The sequence below is a fragment of the Sciurus vulgaris genome, assembly GCF_902686455.1.
Source record: "Sciurus vulgaris genome assembly, chromosome: 16".
NCBI classification, from domain to species: Eukaryota; Metazoa; Chordata; class Mammalia; order Rodentia; family Sciuridae; genus Sciurus; species Sciurus vulgaris.
Window position 1 is genome coordinate 8960491 of NC_136477.1, and position 18554 is coordinate 8979044.

The 18554-nt window shown below is 39.1% G+C and overlaps 1 pseudogene across 1 annotated transcript; it reads left to right on the plus strand.

The window, feature by feature from the left end:
• The first annotated feature begins 8075 nt into the window (after nucleotides 1-8075).
• Nucleotides 8076-10845, plus strand: LOC306646193 (olfactory receptor 7E24-like; annotated as a pseudogene). Its single transcript has 2 exons — nucleotides 8076-9273; nucleotides 10313-10845. The product of its transcript is annotated as an olfactory receptor 7E24-like (transcript).
• The last annotated feature ends 7709 nt before the right edge of the window (nucleotides 10846-18554 follow it).

Here is an 18554-nt window from a genome sequence, read left to right on the forward strand (position 1 = left end):
TTGGGTATGGAGTGGGTTGTGATTCTCTCCATTTCCATTAAGTAGTATGAATACGATGGTAGTTTTGCAAATGAACTGCATACAGTAGCAGATCTTAGATATTGGACTGAAATGCTCCTTTCCTCTCTCCCATCCAGGCCACATCATTTTCTACTGGAGACAAACAGAAAAGTTATTCATTATAGCAGATAAAATTTCTTAGTGGTTTATCATGTGAATGCTGTTACTAAGCAGACTGCAGAGGTATTTCAATAGTAGAGTTCTGAATAAGATGATGTACTTGACAGTGACTGATATGTCATTGGACAAGAAATGTAGGTTTTTGATCATGAAATTGAACATTCATGAATCATTAGAGAGTAAAAACATCCTCCACTTACATTGTTTGTGGAAAATTGTGTGATGTGGGAAGAGGCATTAAGAATATATAAAGGTAGTTTTGATTTGCATTTCTCTAATTGCTAGAGATATTGAACCTTTTTGCATATATTTGTTGAATGATTGTATATCTTCTGTGAAGTGCCTGTTTAGTTCCTTAGTCCATTTATTGATGGAATTTGTTTCCCAGTGTTAAATATATTTGAGTTCTTTATATAGCCTGGAGATTAATGCTTTATCTGAGGTGCATGTGGTAAAAATTTTCTTCCAATCTGTAGGCTCTTTCTTCACATTATTGATTGTTTCTTTTGCTAAAAAGCTTTTAATTTTAATCCATCCCATTTATTGATTCTTGATTTAGTTTCTTCTGCTTCAGGGGTCTTGTTAAGGAAGTCAGATCTCATCAGAATGGTAATTTTCAATAATACAAGCAACAATAAATGATGGTGGAGATGTGGAGAAAAATGTACACTAATACATTGCTGGTGGGAATGTGGATTGGTGTAAGCACTATGGAAAGTAGTATGGAGATGCCTCAGAAAACTTGGAATTGAACCACCATTTGACCCAGCTATCCCACTTCTCGGTTTATACCTAAAGGTCTTAAAATCATCAAATTACAGTGACTCAGTCACATCAATGATGACAGCAGTTCAATTCACAATAGCTGAACTGTGGAACCAACCTAGGTGCCCTTCAACAAATGAATGGATAAAGGAAATGTGATATATATATACACACGCACACACATAGATATGATGGAATATTACTCAGTTTTAAAGAAATTAGGACATTTCCTGGTAAAGGGATGGAATTGGAGAATATCATGCTAAGCAAAATAAGCCAAACCCATAAAACCAAAGGCCAAAATTTTCTCTGATATGTGATTGCTAATTCATAAAAAAGGAAGGAATGGCTACGGCAGAATAGGGTTACTTTATATTAGGTAGAGTGGAGAGAAGAGAGGGAAAGGAGTAGGGGGGTAGGAAGAACAGTATAATGCAACAGACATTATTATTACCTCATTTATATATATGACTCTTTTACATATATTTACATGTGTGACTGCATGACCAGTGTGATCCTACAATATGTACAATTTGAATAATGAGAACTTACAGTCCATTTATTCACCATGATTCACCAAATCATGATTCACTAAAATGAATAAATGCATTCTACTCTCATGTACAATTAATTAGAACAAATTTAAAAAAAGAATATTTAAAAGATCATTACAATAATAAACTGACAAACTGAATGATGGTCATCCCTGGAATCAAGTGCCCTGTTAAGGTTAAAGCATTGATTGTACACATGTATACTTCAAAGACTAGATCCATCCACATATTGATGTCAAGCATTGTATTCCTGGGCCTCTCTCATGATGTTATATATTTCCTCGGTGATTCTTAGGTACATTTAGTTTCCTTTGAAAACTGTTTATGGGTACATAAATTAATCCTGACTTGTAAATATTGGAAGTAAAATCCTCCCACCAAATTCTTGACTACTTTGGGGTCAGACGTGCACAGGAGAATGCCATCATGCAATATGAGAACTGGCAGCTCATGTGAAGTCATTGTAGATTATGAAAATTGTGATTTCTAAACCTAATAGGATGAACTTTGCTTATTCATATAGGTAGTGGGCATGACTGACAGTAACAATAAACGATATTAGTCAGCCACATTTTACAACTTACAAATTCAATGATAGCACTTATCAACTATGGTGTGAGGTAGATATTCTGATTAAATTGTTAGTGTGTGAGACCAGCATATGTAGACATTCATTAATGTTGTCTTAGGTAGACCATGGAGTGTTACAAATTTTCAAAAAGAGAGATATCTGCCTGCTTTTGAGATATTTTCTAATGGAGATGATTTTTCTTAAAGGGGAAGGGGATGTGTTATTCTCTATTTTATCTTTAAAGAGTGGCATGTGTTTGAACAATGATTTTGAAATTTTTATCTCTAATATTCTTGGTCTTCTAAAATTGCTAAGTTGAGTGCCTCTAAGCTTGGAAACACTCACTAGTAGAAAATAAATAACAGAGAAACCAAAATGCAAGAGACTTAAGAAGGTTGAGAATAGAGCTATACATTTGTGTATGTTAGTGTGGAAACATTAGTTTTGACTATGTGAATTCAAAGTATTTACAGTGTTGGGTGCTCATTTGTTCCTTTTATCCAACCTTCCTTCCTTTTCCAAGTGGTGTCCAGCTACACATAAGCACAAAATGCTGCTCATTTCTCATTTTCCTCCTCATACGCTCAGATGACCCAGACTGCAGCCAGTTCTGGTTGGATTGGTGCTGAAGGTGGACCTGTCTAGGAACTCTGGAATGTCATCCTGTCCATCAGTTTTAGCTCCCTACTACACACCTGGACATTCATATTCCTCTCCAACATGACCTTGACTAACATCAGTTTCACTTCCAAATTGGTCCCAGAGATGATTGTGACATCCAAATTGACAATAGAGTCCTCTTGTACCTGGGCTGCCTGACACAGATGCATCTTGTTCTCACTTTTGGAGGTATGGGTGATCTGATGCTGATTGTGATGGTGGATGACCAGGCTGGGTTCCTCTGCAACTGCTTGCATTGTCCAGTCCTCCTGAGTCCTCAGTGCTGTAGTTGTAGTTTGGGTGTCCTCCTTGGTTAGTCTTGGATGCCAGCTGCACTATTTGATTGTCTTCCCACTACCCATTACAAGAATGTGGGAAATTCTAACTTCTTCTGAGAAAGTTTTTACCATAATCTTGTCTTTCCTAATACATTTTCAATAACAAAGTTTGGTAGTATTAAGCAACTTTGGAGTGTGCCTTGGGTCAAGTGTCCTGCATTCTACTAGAAAGGTGTGCTGGACTCCATGATTGTGCAGTGGGCACCTGAATGCTGACTCTTTCACTTAAGCTAGAGGAACATAGTCATTATACCACCTTTGAGGGGGCTACTAGCAGCATGGGGCATTCTTAGGACATGAGGCACCTTATTGGTATACAGGTTGGACACACAACAGAACTAAATCTAGTCGTGGAAATGCCCTCTCCCTGGGCACGTGCTTCTGATTTGGAAAACACTGTCTGCATCATGGTTCACAGTAGAGTTATGGTTGCTGAGGTTGGGGTGCGAATTTTTTCAACTTTGTACAAAGTTTGAATTTTAGAAGATGTCACTGATGTGTGTACATAATGTGGTTCAAATGGTTACTTTGTGAATTGATATTTTACTGCAATATAATGAACATTAATCACAGATGTCTCTTCAAGAAACACAGAAATAAAGGAAATAATAGAATATGTAGGATTCTTCCTAATTAGATTTAGGGCATAACGTTATGTGGACATTCATTTTCTTTTGTCTTCTCCATTGATGGGAAATCCTTCAGATGGAGATTTCATGGACCAATTAATCTAATTAGAACCTCTGTGTATTGATCTTCCAAGTTCTTATAGTAGTCCATACCCTTCCTGTGCCTGCTGCCCGTCAGTTGGTAGTTACTGTACAGTGAGCTGCATGGCAGTGTCTCCTCCAGGGGGTGTCTGCATCTGGAAGCTCCTGAAATGTCAACTGTACCTGGGGACACAGCTGAGCCTTCACTGGTCTCCACTCTACTTAGGGTCTTGGGATCAGCACCTCTTGGTCATCACCCGGAAGAGAAGCAGCACAACTCAGTAAGTGTGGAGAGGACATGGATGTGGGAAGGATTGTTGGAACAGTGATACCTCAGCACAAGGACAAACACCACAGAGTAGCCAGATGGGAGGATACCAGCATGCAGGTTCAACCTTGGGGTTGTGGGGTTCAGCTTTTGTGGGGAGATCAGAAATCTCATTCAGACTGTGCTGTCCACCCACTCTGGTTCTAATTCACACAGAAATCTCTCCCACAACAGCAAAAAATGGGTCCTTCAAGTGTTTCCTAAGCTCCATGAGAGGACGATGGTGGAGATAAAGATGATGGTGAGGATGACAGAGGCCACAGCGCAGTGAACTGATGTGCAGCGCTCCCCAGGCTCAGGGGCTGAGGAACTCACTTCCTTTCTTTTCGTGGGCACCATCTCACTGTAGTTTTATGTATCCACATTATTATTATTTTACAGAAAATGAAGAGTTGTGTTTTGCTTCTGTAACGTGCACTCATTTGTCAGGTGGAAATTGTGCAGCCTTCTCTCCATTGGGCTCTCTGAACATGGACCCAGCTCATCACAGGAGAATCCAGACGGGCTGTCCCATCAGCAAGCCAACCCGTCATTCACCTTCCCTCTCGCTGCAGAAGGAGAGTCTCACCCACTGTCGCTTCCTCTTGGGATTCCTGAGAATCTCAGGGCAGAGCAGTGTGGGCACCTGCTTCATGCACTATTGCAGAACAGTCACAGGTCATGAGGAGGTCACAGTGGGGGAGGCTCATGATGTGCAGCACATCGGGCTCCTGGGCCCCCTCCAGTAGCTCCTTGGGACTCACCACATGCTCCGCCATGCTGGAAAATAGCCCTCTCAATCTCACTGCAAACCTGAGGTCAGGTGTTGTTTTCATTCTTACTCATGAAACTGGAAACACTTTTAAAATGTACCTGTCATTAAGATCTGTTGACCTCTGTGGAAAACTGTCTGCTATGAATGGGTAAAAATATTTAATGTGTTAGTTTCAGCACAAAAAGTGGTTACTAGTGTCTTTCCATTCAGCCATGCTATCTGAGATGATTTCAAGTTGATGCAAATGAAGTGAGCAAGGATTAACTAGAGACTTGCTGCTGTTAGGTAAGTAATATAGGATATATAAATAAAATCTGGGAAGAACAAAATCTGGATATCATTATCATCATTAGTAGTGACAATGTTAATCCTCATGCTACTCAACTCATATATCCCATGACTTGAAGTTCCATTTTTCCTATTTCTGGATGGGATGCTTTACTTTTGAACCTCCTTCTAGCAGTGTCCATGGGAATAGGTACAATTTACAGCAGTGTTTTTCTGTGTCCAGGTTTTGGACATAGGGTCCCTTTAATTTTATTTCATATCATCCACAGTACATACATTATCAGAAATCATGGCAGAGATTTTCATGGGTTTGAGGAAAGGCAACAAGGCAGAGCTGAAGGGGCACTGAACCTGCACCTTCCACTGAGGCACAGTCAGAGCTGCACTTCACTCCATCTTCCAATGCCCTTGTCCTTGGCTTTCCTCCATAATGCTGATAGTTACCTATTCATGCAGTTTGTTTATTAAAATCGCAGTGACCAAATATTTATTGAGTTCCAAATTTCATTTGATGCTACCCATGTTGTGACTCTGGGGTTATTTTGTTTCTATTAAGCAGTGAGCAGGGAGAGGAGGAGAGGTTCACACACTGTGCTCACCCTGGCAGGTGTGATGTGTGATGTGGGTCTGAATTGTGGCCTCCCTGACTCCAGCCCAGGGTACTGTCTCTTCTGCTGGAACCAGAGGGAAATATTGTTTCCTGCACAAGATGAAATTTCTTCAGGAGTTATCAAGGACAGAATAGTAATCATTAGTATTTAGCCTCATTTTCATGATACATATTAAGACTGAAAAGATGTAGGTGTCAATGAGTACTTTTCTAGGGACATAATTGTACGTCATTCATAGTGTATTTGGACATTCCTTTTTCATTTGAAATCAAACAACTATCCTTGGCCAATGTATTTTACAGGCATTCTTATTTTGTGACCCTGAGAGAGGCAGAAACATTTTGAAATCCTTGTCAAATAATAAACTGTATGGTTAAGCAATTTCCGTTCCTCAGGTAACAGTGTACATTAGTTAAAGACTTTGAAGTAGAGGCTGTACTTCATAGGTGGAATGAATGTCACTTATTACATTTCAGGGGCAATAGGATGCAGACTTCTCAAATGAGCTTTAGGTACTTTATAGGCAAAGTTGTTAAGGAAAAATACACAGAAAGATAACAGTGATATGGAAAACCAACTGAAATTTACTCCTTCCACTGCTTAACTGTCGGTGTGTCTGAGAGACAGGTTTGCAAGAGAAAGCAATGAGGCAGAGATATTAAGAACTCAAAATGTCTTAGGTAAAGATTTATATCTCAATCCAATGTTAGTCCTGAAACAAATATCATCAAGCTTTAATATAGGTAGTGAGTATTATTGAAAATAAGAGTAGGGGATATTCATAGATATATTCTAAGTGCCAGAATGTTGTTAGACAGTGATTTCAAACTCTGGTGTAAGAAAGGCCAACTGAGAAATTCACAGGCAGACATGCTTGTTAAATTGGTAAACTTCTGACATCACTGTACATGCATAATCTAAAATATCTGAAAGTGCCTATAGTAAGTGGGACACAATCACTTGATATGCCATTGGAAAGATTTAAAAATAATTTCTTAAAATAATAATATGAGTTAGGTAATCATTTCCCCATATTTACTATTTGGAAATTCCCAGATGTCTATACTTTATTTCTTGTACTGTTCTTTTTTCCATTGTTTTCCAATTAGATTCCAGTGAGAACTTAAAACTAATGGACCAGTTTCCCTCATGTGTATTAAATAAAACTACTGCTATCCATGTAACCAGGAATGACCAGATGTTGCATGAAGGGGAGATAGGTGATAGGAAATGAGAGCTGAGCTTTGGGGCTATCCTTGGTACAGAAATCTTAACTATGAACTTGATGGATTGAGATCACCAAACCATGAAGCAGTTTCATCAGGCCAAATGGAGAAGAGAATCAAGGGGCAGAAAAAAAAGAGTGAGGAGACTTTTTATATACCAAATATTTTACTGACATTACATGGGTTTATTCAAATAAGCCTGCATATAATTAAATTATTCAGAGTATTTTCTGTTGTGGTTTGGACCTGTGTGTGCCCAAAAACTCATGTATGAGAAAATGCAAGGATGCTTAAAGGTGAAATGATTGGGTTATGAGAACATTAACCTAATAACTGCATTAAGTACTTGATAGGAATTTACTGGGTGGTGGCTACAGGCAGGTAGTGTGGGGCTGGAGGAGATGGGTCCCTGGGGCATGCCTTTGGAGTTTATATTTTGTCCTTGCTGAACAGAGCTGTCTCTCTGCTTCCTGGGTGCCATGTCCCAGCCAGCCTCACTTTATGCTCAGAGGAATGGAGGCAGCCATCTAGGCAGTAAGACTTGTGATACTGTGAGCCCCAAATAAACTTCCTCCTGTAAAAAGGTTCTCATTGGTATATTGGCCACAGAAGTGAAAATCTTGACTGAAACATCATCTTACTCTTCATGATTTTAAAATCATAGACAGGTACAGTGCACATTAATGCCACACTTGGGTCAGTGCTACTATAAACACTGCACTGACTCAATAATAATTATAAAAATTTCGAGTTTATCAAAGAAAAGGATACTTACTTTGTATTCTAAAAATATTTAAATAAAAACCTTAAATCCACAAAGGAGGCAAATGAGGAGATCAAAGCATGACAAAATCTCTTGAAGAAAACGAGCACATACTGCTTTCAGATTATGACCCATTATCCTCAATTTAGTTGTCTGGAAATGCTGTCCTTAGTCTGAGATATCTTGCCAAAGGACTTGGTCCAAAAGCCTTTGAATAAGTGGGGTATAACAAACTGCATTTTTAAAGAAAGTTCTCATTTGTTCTAGTTAGTTATACATGACAGTAGAATTCACTTAGGAAGGAGAGTAGAATGAAATAGACATTATTACCTCATGCACATATATGACTGTGCATGACTGATGTGATCAAACTGCTTCTTGATTTCTCTTGTAGGAAGGCATTGCATATTCCCTATTTTTTCCTTAAACTGAAAACAATATTTCATTGTGATCAAGAGCTGCTTCTCTCCTCTTCCCCTGGATTTCTAACATTTTCAGGTCACTAATTCTAAACTGAGTATGTAAAGAGGGGTGAATGAGAGAAAGTAATACTGAAAGAATGTGTGGAGACTGGGTGTTTGACTACTGAGCCTTATTGTTGAAGGTGTGTGGACTTAAAGCAAGAGCACCTTCCTTGCATGTACATGAATTCGAAAGTTTACATGATGAGGGGTGCCTGTTTTAAACAAAAACACTGTCTTTGTTTTTTCAAAAGTGTTCCAGCAACATACAAGCACAAAATTCAACTCATGTGTCTGAATTCCATCTCATGAGCCTCTCAGAAGATCCTGACCTGCAGCCCATCCTCTTTGGACTGTTCCTGTCCATGTGCCTGGTCACAGTGCTTGGGAACCTGCTCATCATCCTGGCTGTCAGCTCTGACTCCCACCTCCACACCCCCCTGTACTCCTTCCTCTCCAAACTGTCCTTGGCTGATATTGGTTTCATCTCCACTACAGTCCCTCAGATTTTGATGACCATTCAAACTCACAATGAAGTTATCTCCTATGTGGGTTGCCTGACACAAATGTCACTTTTTAACATTTTTGTCTGTATGTATGACAAACTGCTGACTGTAATGGCCTATGACTGTATTGTGGCCATCTGTCATCTGCTGCATTATCCAGTGATTATGAGCCCTCCACTCTCTGGCTACTTGGTTTTTCTGTCTCTTTTGCTGAGTCTTATGTACTTGAAGCTGCACAAATTGATGATCTTACAAAAGCTTCAAAGATATGGATATTTCCAGTTTCTTCTGTGACCCTTCTCAACTTCTGAATCTATTCTGTTCTGACACCTACTCTAAAAAAATTATCAGGTATTTTCTGGGAGCCTTCTATGGCCTTTTCCCCTTCTCAGGAATCCTTTTCTTTTACTATAAAATCATTTCCTTCGTTCTGAGAATCCCATTCTCAGGTGGGAAGTACAAAGCCTTCTCCACATTGGGGTCTCACCTGGCAGTACTTTGCTTATTTTTAGGGACAGGTTTTGGGGTTACCTGCCAGGGACCAGCCCAAGCAGCAGAGTCCAGGGGTCCTTGATGGCCTGAAATATAAAAGCCCCGAGTGATTAGACGGCGCAGCGTCGGCGATGGACAGCAACCACACAGATTCAGGTCAGTGTTAGGTTGCTGACAAGTTTATTGAATTCACCAGCAATTTTTATACCCTTTACAAACTTACTAAGAATAAAGGACGGAGTTTCAAGGGCATAGATAACAGAAGAAGGATTTGGGCATTTAGCCAACAGGCGTCATCTGGTAATATCTTATCTTTATTAACTAACATATTTCTGCTAACCTAAGTAACATTAAACAAATATAATGAATTTATTTTGACCCGACACCTTCAGAACATAGCTTAGACGTGGAAATATTATTCAAAGTCTAACTTTTCCTTGACCTATATTTGACACTGCCACTTAAGTTATAGACTAGCTGATACTCAGTCTTTGTAGTCTGATGTTGGTTTTTGTGGTTCTCTAGGCCAATGTCTTCTTAGATATAAGGGGAGATCAAAGTGTATGTTTTTAGTAGGTTTTCTTTCTGGGAAAACTGAGGCCTGCCTTTGATCTGAAAAGTTTATCCTTATTTAGTTCCTACTGTGGGAGGCAGCTGATGTTCTACAGGACTAGACGTAACTAACGAGCTAAAGGAGTTTTTATTTTTGCCTTAGAAGCCTGGGAAAAATCTGTAATAGAAATTATCCTAAGGGAGTCAAAACACTGTTCCCAAGAAAAAGACACAGGACACGGTTGCTCAAGAATGTTTTTCACCCTAAGACCCATAGAGTTTTGTTTTGTACAAGTCTCATAGGTATCATTTGTCTGGAACCTGAATGAATCATTTAATAAAGTTGTGTTCCCTTTATCCCCCAATGCATTTGTTCCATGAGAGAGACTCTGCAATGAATAATATATCAGTAAAAACAGCAGGCACAGAAAACCCCGGAATATGCAGATGGCTTCCCGGCAGGATCCAGTTTTCAGATGAGACCTTGCAAGCATCTTCCAGAGGAACCTTGTCATGCTCTGGTAAGGGTCTTATTTGCCAAGTGCCCCCGCAGTTACCTTGGATCAGCTGTGTCACATTCTCCCAGAAAGGGTGCAGTGGCTTCAGTGATGTACACTGTGGTCACTCCCATGCTAAACTCCTTCATCTACAGCCTGAGGAACAGGGACATTAAGGTGCACTGAGGAGGCTGCACAGCAGGGCCATCTAATCCCAGCACCAGTGGGGTCTCCTTGCAATGTATGTTGGAAAATATAGCAACATTAATACCTGGTCCTGTCAACATGCCTAGTATGCTAATTTCTCTTCCAGTTTTATAGTAGAATTGTGGGAATCCATTTTGGTAAGGAAAGTGTGGGATATTTTCATACTGAGTACAAAGATTCATTTTGGTATATGAAGAAAGTTGGAAAATGATGACAGTGACTGTTTTACAGCTATGTCTATATTTAATGCCACTAAGCTATGCAATTGATAATAGCAACAATGGCAAGTTTCTTAGTAATTTAAATTTACCATAATGAAAGTGAACTGAAGAAACTACTATATTAGCAACAATAGAAGTAATCAATATCATAAATGGATTTATTTTTTTCACTAAAATTTGCTGGAAAACAGTAGTTGATATTCATTTTTCTTTTTTTTTTTTCTATTTCTTTTTGCATAATCATACATTTACATAGACTAATGATGTTTGATTCATTCCATTACTTTTTCATTCCCGCAACCCCTCCCACCTATTTTTCCCTCTATACAGTCCCTCCTTCCTCCATTCTTGCCCTCCTCCCATTCCCCATATGTGTCATCATCCGCTTATCAGTGAGATCATTCGTCTTTTGGATTTTTGAGATTGGCTTATCTCACTTAGCATGATATTCTCCAATTTCATCCATTTGCCTGCAAATGCCATAATTTTATCATTCTTTATAGCTGAGTAATATTCCATTGTATATATATATACCACAGTTTCTTTCTCCATTCATCAATTTAAGGACATCTAGGTTGGTTCCACAGTCTGGCTATTGTTAATTCAGCAGCTATGAACATTGATGTGGCTATATCTCTGTAGCATGCTGATGTTCAGTCCTTTGGGTATAGGCCGAAGAGTGGGATAGCTGGGTCAAATGGTGGGTCCTTTTCAAGTTTTCTAAGGAATCTCCACACTGCTTTCCAGAGTGGCTCCACTGATTTGCAGCCCCACCAGCAATGTATGAGTGTACCTTTTTCCCCACATCCTCTCCAACACCTATTGTTGCTTGTGATCTTGATAATCACCATTCTAATTGGGGTGAGATGGAATCTTAGGGTAGGTTTGATTTGCATTTCTCTTATAAATAAAGATGGTGAACATTTTTTCATATATTTGTTGATGTTTGTAGATTTTCTGTGAAGCATCTGTTTATATCCTTAGCCCATTTGTTGATTGGGTTATTTGTGTTCTTCGTGTAAGAGTTTTTTGAGTTCTTTATATATTCTGGAAATTAGCGCTCTATCGGAAGTATGAGTGGCAAAGATATTCTCCCACTCTGTAGGCTCTCTCTTCACATTGCTGATAGTTTCCTTTGCTGAGAGAAAGCTATTTAGTTTGAATTTATCCAAGTTATTGATTCTTGCTTTTATTTCTTGTGCTATGGCAGTCCTGTTAAGGAAGTCTGATCCTAAGCCAACAAGATGAAGATTTGGACCTACTTCTTCTTCTATAAGATGCAGGGTCTCTGGTCTGATTTCAAGGTCCTTGATCCATTTTGAGTTGAGTTTTGTGCAGGATGAGAGATAGTGGTTTAGTTTCATTCTGTTGCATGTTGATTTCCAGTTTTCCCAGCACCATTTGTTGAAGAGGCTATCTTTTCTCCATTGCATATTTTTGACACCTTTGTCTAGTATGAGAAAATTGTATTTATTTGGGTTTGTCTGTGTCCTCTATTCAGTACCATTGATCTACCTGTCTATTTTTGTACCAAACCACACTGTTTTTGTTACTATTGCTTTGTAATATAATTGAAGTTCTGGCATTGCAATACCCCCTGTTTCATTCTTCCTGCTAAGGATTGCTTTACCTATTCTGGGTTTCTCATTCTTCCACATGAATTTCATGATTGCTTGCTCTATTTCTGTAAGGTATGTCATTGTGATTTTAATTGGAATTGCGTTGAATCTGTATAGCACTTTTGGTAGTATGGCCATTTTGACAATATTAATTCTGCCTAACCAAGATCATGGGAGATCTATCTATCTTGTAAGGTCCTCCTCAATTTCTTTCTTCAATGTTTTGTAGTATTCATTGTACAGATCTTTTAAATCTTTGGTTAGATTGATTCCCAAGCATTTTATTTTCCTTGAGGCTATTGCAAATGGAGTTGTTTTCCTCATTTCCCTTTCAGCTCTTTTGTCGCTTGCGTATAAAAATGCTTTAGATTTATGTGTATTGATTTTATAGCCTGCTATTTTGTTGAATTCATTGATGAGGTCTAGAAGTATTCTGGAGGAGGTTTTTGGATTCTCTAAATATAGAATCATGTTATCTGCAAATAGTGACAGCTTAAGTTACTCTTTTCCTGTTTGTGCCTATTTTTCTATTAATTTCTTTGGTCTGCCTAATTGCTCTGGCTAGAGTTTCGAGGACAGTGTTGAATAGAAGTGGTGAAAGGGGACATCCCTGTCTTGTTCCCATTTTTAAAGGGAATGCTTTCAGTATTTCTCCTGTTCATCCCTGGAATGCAAGGATGGTTTAACATCTGTAAATCAATAAATGTAGTCCATCATGTCAATAGATTTAAGGATAAGAATCATATGATTATTTCAACTGACACAGAAAAAGCATTCGACAAAATACAACACCCCTTCATGCTCAAAACATTAGAAAAAATAGGGATAGTAGGAACATACCTGAATATTGTAAAGGCTATTTATGCTAAGCCTATGGCCAACATCATTCTTAATGGAGAAAAACGGAAACCATTCCATTTTTCTTCTATGATTTCTACTACGACATGTTAGAGTCTGTCATAGGTTCATCTACTTGCCAGTTAATACATCTATGCTTTGAACTTCCAAGGACACAATAATAGTCAATGAGCATCCTAGGTGTCCAGTCTTTCAGCTGGATGACTCAAATCAGGTTGGCCCCACACCTGTGTGTCTTCTCATCCTGTGTGTGTCTATTAGGAGGCTCTGACCTTAGCAGAAATGGTATCAACTCTAAAGATGAGTTGTGATGGGAGGTGATTGAGTACCACCAATGTGGAATACACTCTCCTTTGTCATAACTCACCTGTGGCAGTGTACATAGGTAATAGCTCTGGGAGGTGAAGGATGGAGGAAGGACCAATATGCAATCTGGCTGCCCTGAGGGGACAGCCCAGCACAGTTTCAGTCCTGAGGACTGAGTCGTGGCATGTAGATGACATACCTGGTGGTGGTGAGCATAGCCGCAATCTCACTAAAATTTTCCTTTCCTCACACATTGATCCTTCTTGCCATGCACTGTCATCCACAAATGGAGGGAATGTGTTCCTTCCACTGTCCTCTGCACTGAGAGATATTTATGAAGGTGAGAGTGAGGTGGTGGACCAGAATGAGCATAGCCTCCAAACACATGATCCTTCAATGAAAGATCCCTGAGTAACAGATGATAACTGTGTGCTATTTGTAGACTGTTTAGTTCATCTGCAAAATCTTCACCAAGGTATAAGTGGCATGTTATTTAATTGTACAGAATAGAGTGTATCAGCATTTTTAATTACTTGTGCTAGGTGTTTAGGTAAAATAGCTGAAACCATATGTTACATGCACTGTGGATTTGAGGTGCATGGCCTCTTGGCAGGTCAGTGTTGGCACTTTGTGCCCTGCATAAGCAACCCTGTGTTGCAATTTCCTGTGTCATCAGGATGGGACACTTTTCCTGTGCACTTCCCTTTGGGATCTGGTACTTCATGGGACAAATCAGACGATGGTATCACTTGCACCCATTCAGGAAGAATGGTTGAGTTGAGAAAAAGATCAAGATCAAACTGGCACTAATAATCCAGCACAGGCCTTCCTGTGTGCCCCACTGCAGGATACTCTTGCAACTGGATTCTATAATCAGCCCTCTCCATCTGAAGAGGAGAAAAAACAGATGTGGGTTTTATTATTACTCAGGAATCTGGAAAGGGTTAGGATGTACTTGAGATGTGCCTCCAGCCAAGACCTCAGGGTTTAACTCAAAATATCCTGATGGTTGGAAAGCAGTGAATGAAGTTAGTGCATTCAACCCAGAGATTCCCAATTTAATATTGGGTGTTGTTGGCTGGACTCTCTCTTTCTGCAATTAAGACAGAAAATATCATCCAACAGCAATATCATCCAAGTTGGTTTCTAGTTGATGTTATGACCTTGAATCCAGATTAAACCGGAAACTTTTGTTGCCTATGTGAATAATATGTGATGAAGGTATGAAATATGGACAAATGTTAGAGAATCATCATTAATCTGGGAAGACAAATCTTCCTACTCTTCCACTGAAATACTTTTGTGCTAAAGTTACTATTTTCACATTTCTGTAATCATGCATTTTCATATTTCCTTATTTAAGTATATGCTGTGTATTTGGGTGGAATAACCATCTCTCTTTCATTTCTGACTCCCTAGAGCTTGAACCATGTTAGGCATGGAGGAGATAAAAAATAAAAGATGTATTGAACCCCTGCTCTGTGCACAGGTCCTTGTGCTCTCCTCTCTGTACCTTCATCCTATTCAGGAATGTCCCACAGAGTCATAGACAAGATGGCAGCCCTTGGCTGTATCTGTGTCTTGGACACAAAAGTCCCATACTTTCCCTTAGCAGCATCTACAATCTTCAGTTAGTCAAGGACAATGACAGAGATGTCCATGAGCCCAGGAGAAGCAGAATAGGAATAGAGGGAACTGACAGGAGTCCCTTAGATCTTGGTCTGAGACACACTTTAGAGTTTCATATGATTCCAATGCTGCATTGTCCTTTGACAGTGGTTCTTGGTAGACCTTCTGTTTCTTTAATGAATGAATGCTTAATTTAAAAACTTACTGAGCAAATACATATCAGTGAAGCATATACATATTACAGTTCAAATAGTAACTTGTGCTATTTATATTGTAACCTATTAAGAATAATCCTTAAAAACTTATGTATCTTTAAAAAAAAAAAAAGAAGTGAAAGAAGTAAGTTGAGCCCACAATGTCCCTCCAAACTACAGGTAAGTGTATGTTTATAGTCTTTTTTTTTTTTTTCTTTCTCCATTAATGTTGAGAAGTCCCTTGGGACCCGGGAAGAAAGATTGGAAGTATTGTTTCTGTATCACAAGGACAAATATCACATTTTGAGTACCCAGATGAGAGGGTTTCAGGATTTCAAGTATCAAGCGTGGTATTTGTGAAGTTTATGTTTTTATTATAGGTGGGTATCAACCCCCCTACTGGTTCTATTTCCAGTAAACTCTCACTCATAATTTCAAAAAAATAGGCTGGTACTTCGTAAGAGTTTCCTAAGCTCTATGAACGGATTATGGTGGTGGCGATAAGGAAGATGACAGAAGCCACATCATTATGAACCGAGGTGCAGCTCTTCCCAGTTTCAGGTGCTGAGCAAAGTGGTATTATGTCATTTGTTTCATTTCATATTCCTCACCCTACTGTAGTTATGCATGACCAACTTATTATCCATTACAGTCAACAAAGAAGAACATTCTAGTTCTGTAACTCATCCTTGTTTGTCAGATATGAAGGAGTGAAGCCTTGTTTTGACTGGGCTGTCTGACCAGGGACACAGACCATCACAGGAGAATCCTGGCAGGCTGTGCATCAACAAGCCAACCAGTCATTCCTCTTCCCTGGCAGTGAAAAAAGAGAGCCTTACCCACAATGCTCTTCCTTGTGAAATTTGTAGTGTTCACAGGGCAGAGCAGTGGGTGTGCCTGCTCGTGCACTGTGGAAGAACAGTCACAGGTCACAGGAGAGATGACAGCAGGTGGGACTCATGATTGTTCGGCACAGATACCCTCTTGGACCTGCCCCAGGACCTCCTTGGAGCTCACCACATGCTCCTCTGTTCATGAAAATGGCCTGCTCAATCTCAAGACCTAATATTGGGTCCTGATTTTTTTCTTACTCACCAAACTGGTAAGAGTTTAAACAGATATCTGGATAACCCTGTGTTTAAACTGCAGATCTGGTGGGAAAGAATAAAGACATGTAGTGTAGGAGGCTCAGAGTTCGTCAGTTTCACTTATTATCTCTGTGAAGAAGGGCAGGTCACTAGTGTGTTGGGATGCAGCCTGGTCATCTGAGTTCATTTCCTATTGATGCAACTGCAGTGAGTGAGGATAAATAGATACTTGGTGCTCTGATGTGAATAATATGGAATATGTGAATAAAACTCAGGTAATATAAAATCTAGAAATTATTACTATTAGTAATTACTAGGTTAGTCTTTATGGCACTCAACTAAAGCATCCAGTGACTTGAAGTTACAGATTTCCTATTTCTGGGTGGGATTTTTATTTAATTAATTTATTTATTTTTACTCTCCTTATCTGTGTGCTGTGCTGTTTATTTGGAAAGAAAGTCTCCCTCTTTGTATTTCTTTCTCCCTGGTGCCCTGTGCTTCCCTTGGCACAGGGAAGCACCTAAAACAGTTCTCTTAAACATTGAATTTTCCTATTCTTTCTTTGCCATATTCACTAAAATTAATTTGGAATAGTGGAATTGTTTTCTGTCTGTACTTTCATTCCTTCAAGAAAAGTCCCATACAAATAAATGCAAGGTAGGGGGATAGAAATAGGAAAGACAGTAAGATGAACCTGCCTAAATTTCCTTTGTACATGTATGAATTTACTACAGTGAATCTCACCATCATGTACGTCCATAAGAATGGGATCTTAATTAGGTTAAGATGTATTCCCTGCTTGTATAAATATATAAAAATACATTCTACTGTCATGTATAACTAAAAAGAGCCAATAAAAAAAGATATAGAGACAGCTGAAAATAGTGTCTGTACATGTCATGGACAGGGGCAAAATTTTACATTATATATATATATATATATATATATATATGACATATATATGTATATATGACATTATAAGCAATAATAAAATTTTGAGATAACATGACACAGGTTTTCTTTTTTCTTTGGGACTGTGAATTGAACCTATGGACACTTAACCACTGAGCCACATCCTCAACCCTTTTTATATTTATTTAGAGATGGGGTCTCTAAGTTGCTTAGGGGCTCACTAAGTTGCTGAGGCTGGCTTTGAACCTGTGATCTTCCTGCTTCCACCTCCTGTGTCACTGGGAGTAGAGACATGTGCCACCATGCCTGGCATGGTATAGATTTACAAGAGGTTAATAAAAGAAAAATGAGGCAGAAACTGAAGCTACAACCTAAGCCTTCCACTGAGGCCCATGTCAGAGCTTCACTTTTTTCCAGCCTGCAGTGCCCTTGACCTTGACTTTCCTCCACAATGCTGATAAATGGCTAATCATGGAATTTGTTTATTAAAATTACAATGACCAAAGATTTATTGAGTTCTAAATGTCCCTTTGACGCTGCTCATGTTGTGGAGATAGAGTAATTTTCATGTTTCCATGAATCAGTGAGCAGGAAGAGGAGGAGAGATCCACACATTGTGCACATGCTGTCAGGTGTGATATGGGTCTGAAATGTGGCCTCCCTGACTACAGCCCAGGGCACTCTCTGTTCTGCTGAAGCCAAAAGGAAATCTTATTCCCACAAAAGTTCAAATTTCTTCAGGAGTCAAGGAGAGAATATTCCTAGTTTGGGTGCAACTGTATTTTCATGATGCATATTAGATTGAGAAGATATAAGTGATAATGGTTGTTTTTATACAGTCAAAAATGTAGGTTATTAGTAGTAAATTTGAAAATGCATTTTCCATTGGATATCAAACACCCATTCCATGTCAGCATATTATACAACATTGTTATTTGTGTTCTATGATAGAGACAGCAGATGGACTTTGAAATGATTGTTTTATTAACACACCTATGAGTTAAACTATGTCCTTTCTTCAGCCAATACCTTCCATCAGATAAAGACTGAAGTAGACGAGTGTGTGCCACAGAAGGAATGAACACCTCATTTCAGGGGCAATACGTATTGTGTTGCTGTATTAGTCAGGATTTTCTAGAGGAACAGAATCAACAGGAAGGATGATTATAAAAGGGGATTTATTAGACTGGCTTACACGACCAGAAGCTGGAAAGTCCAAAATGGCCATCTGCAGCTGGAGAGCTGAATGAAGAAGTAGCTGCAC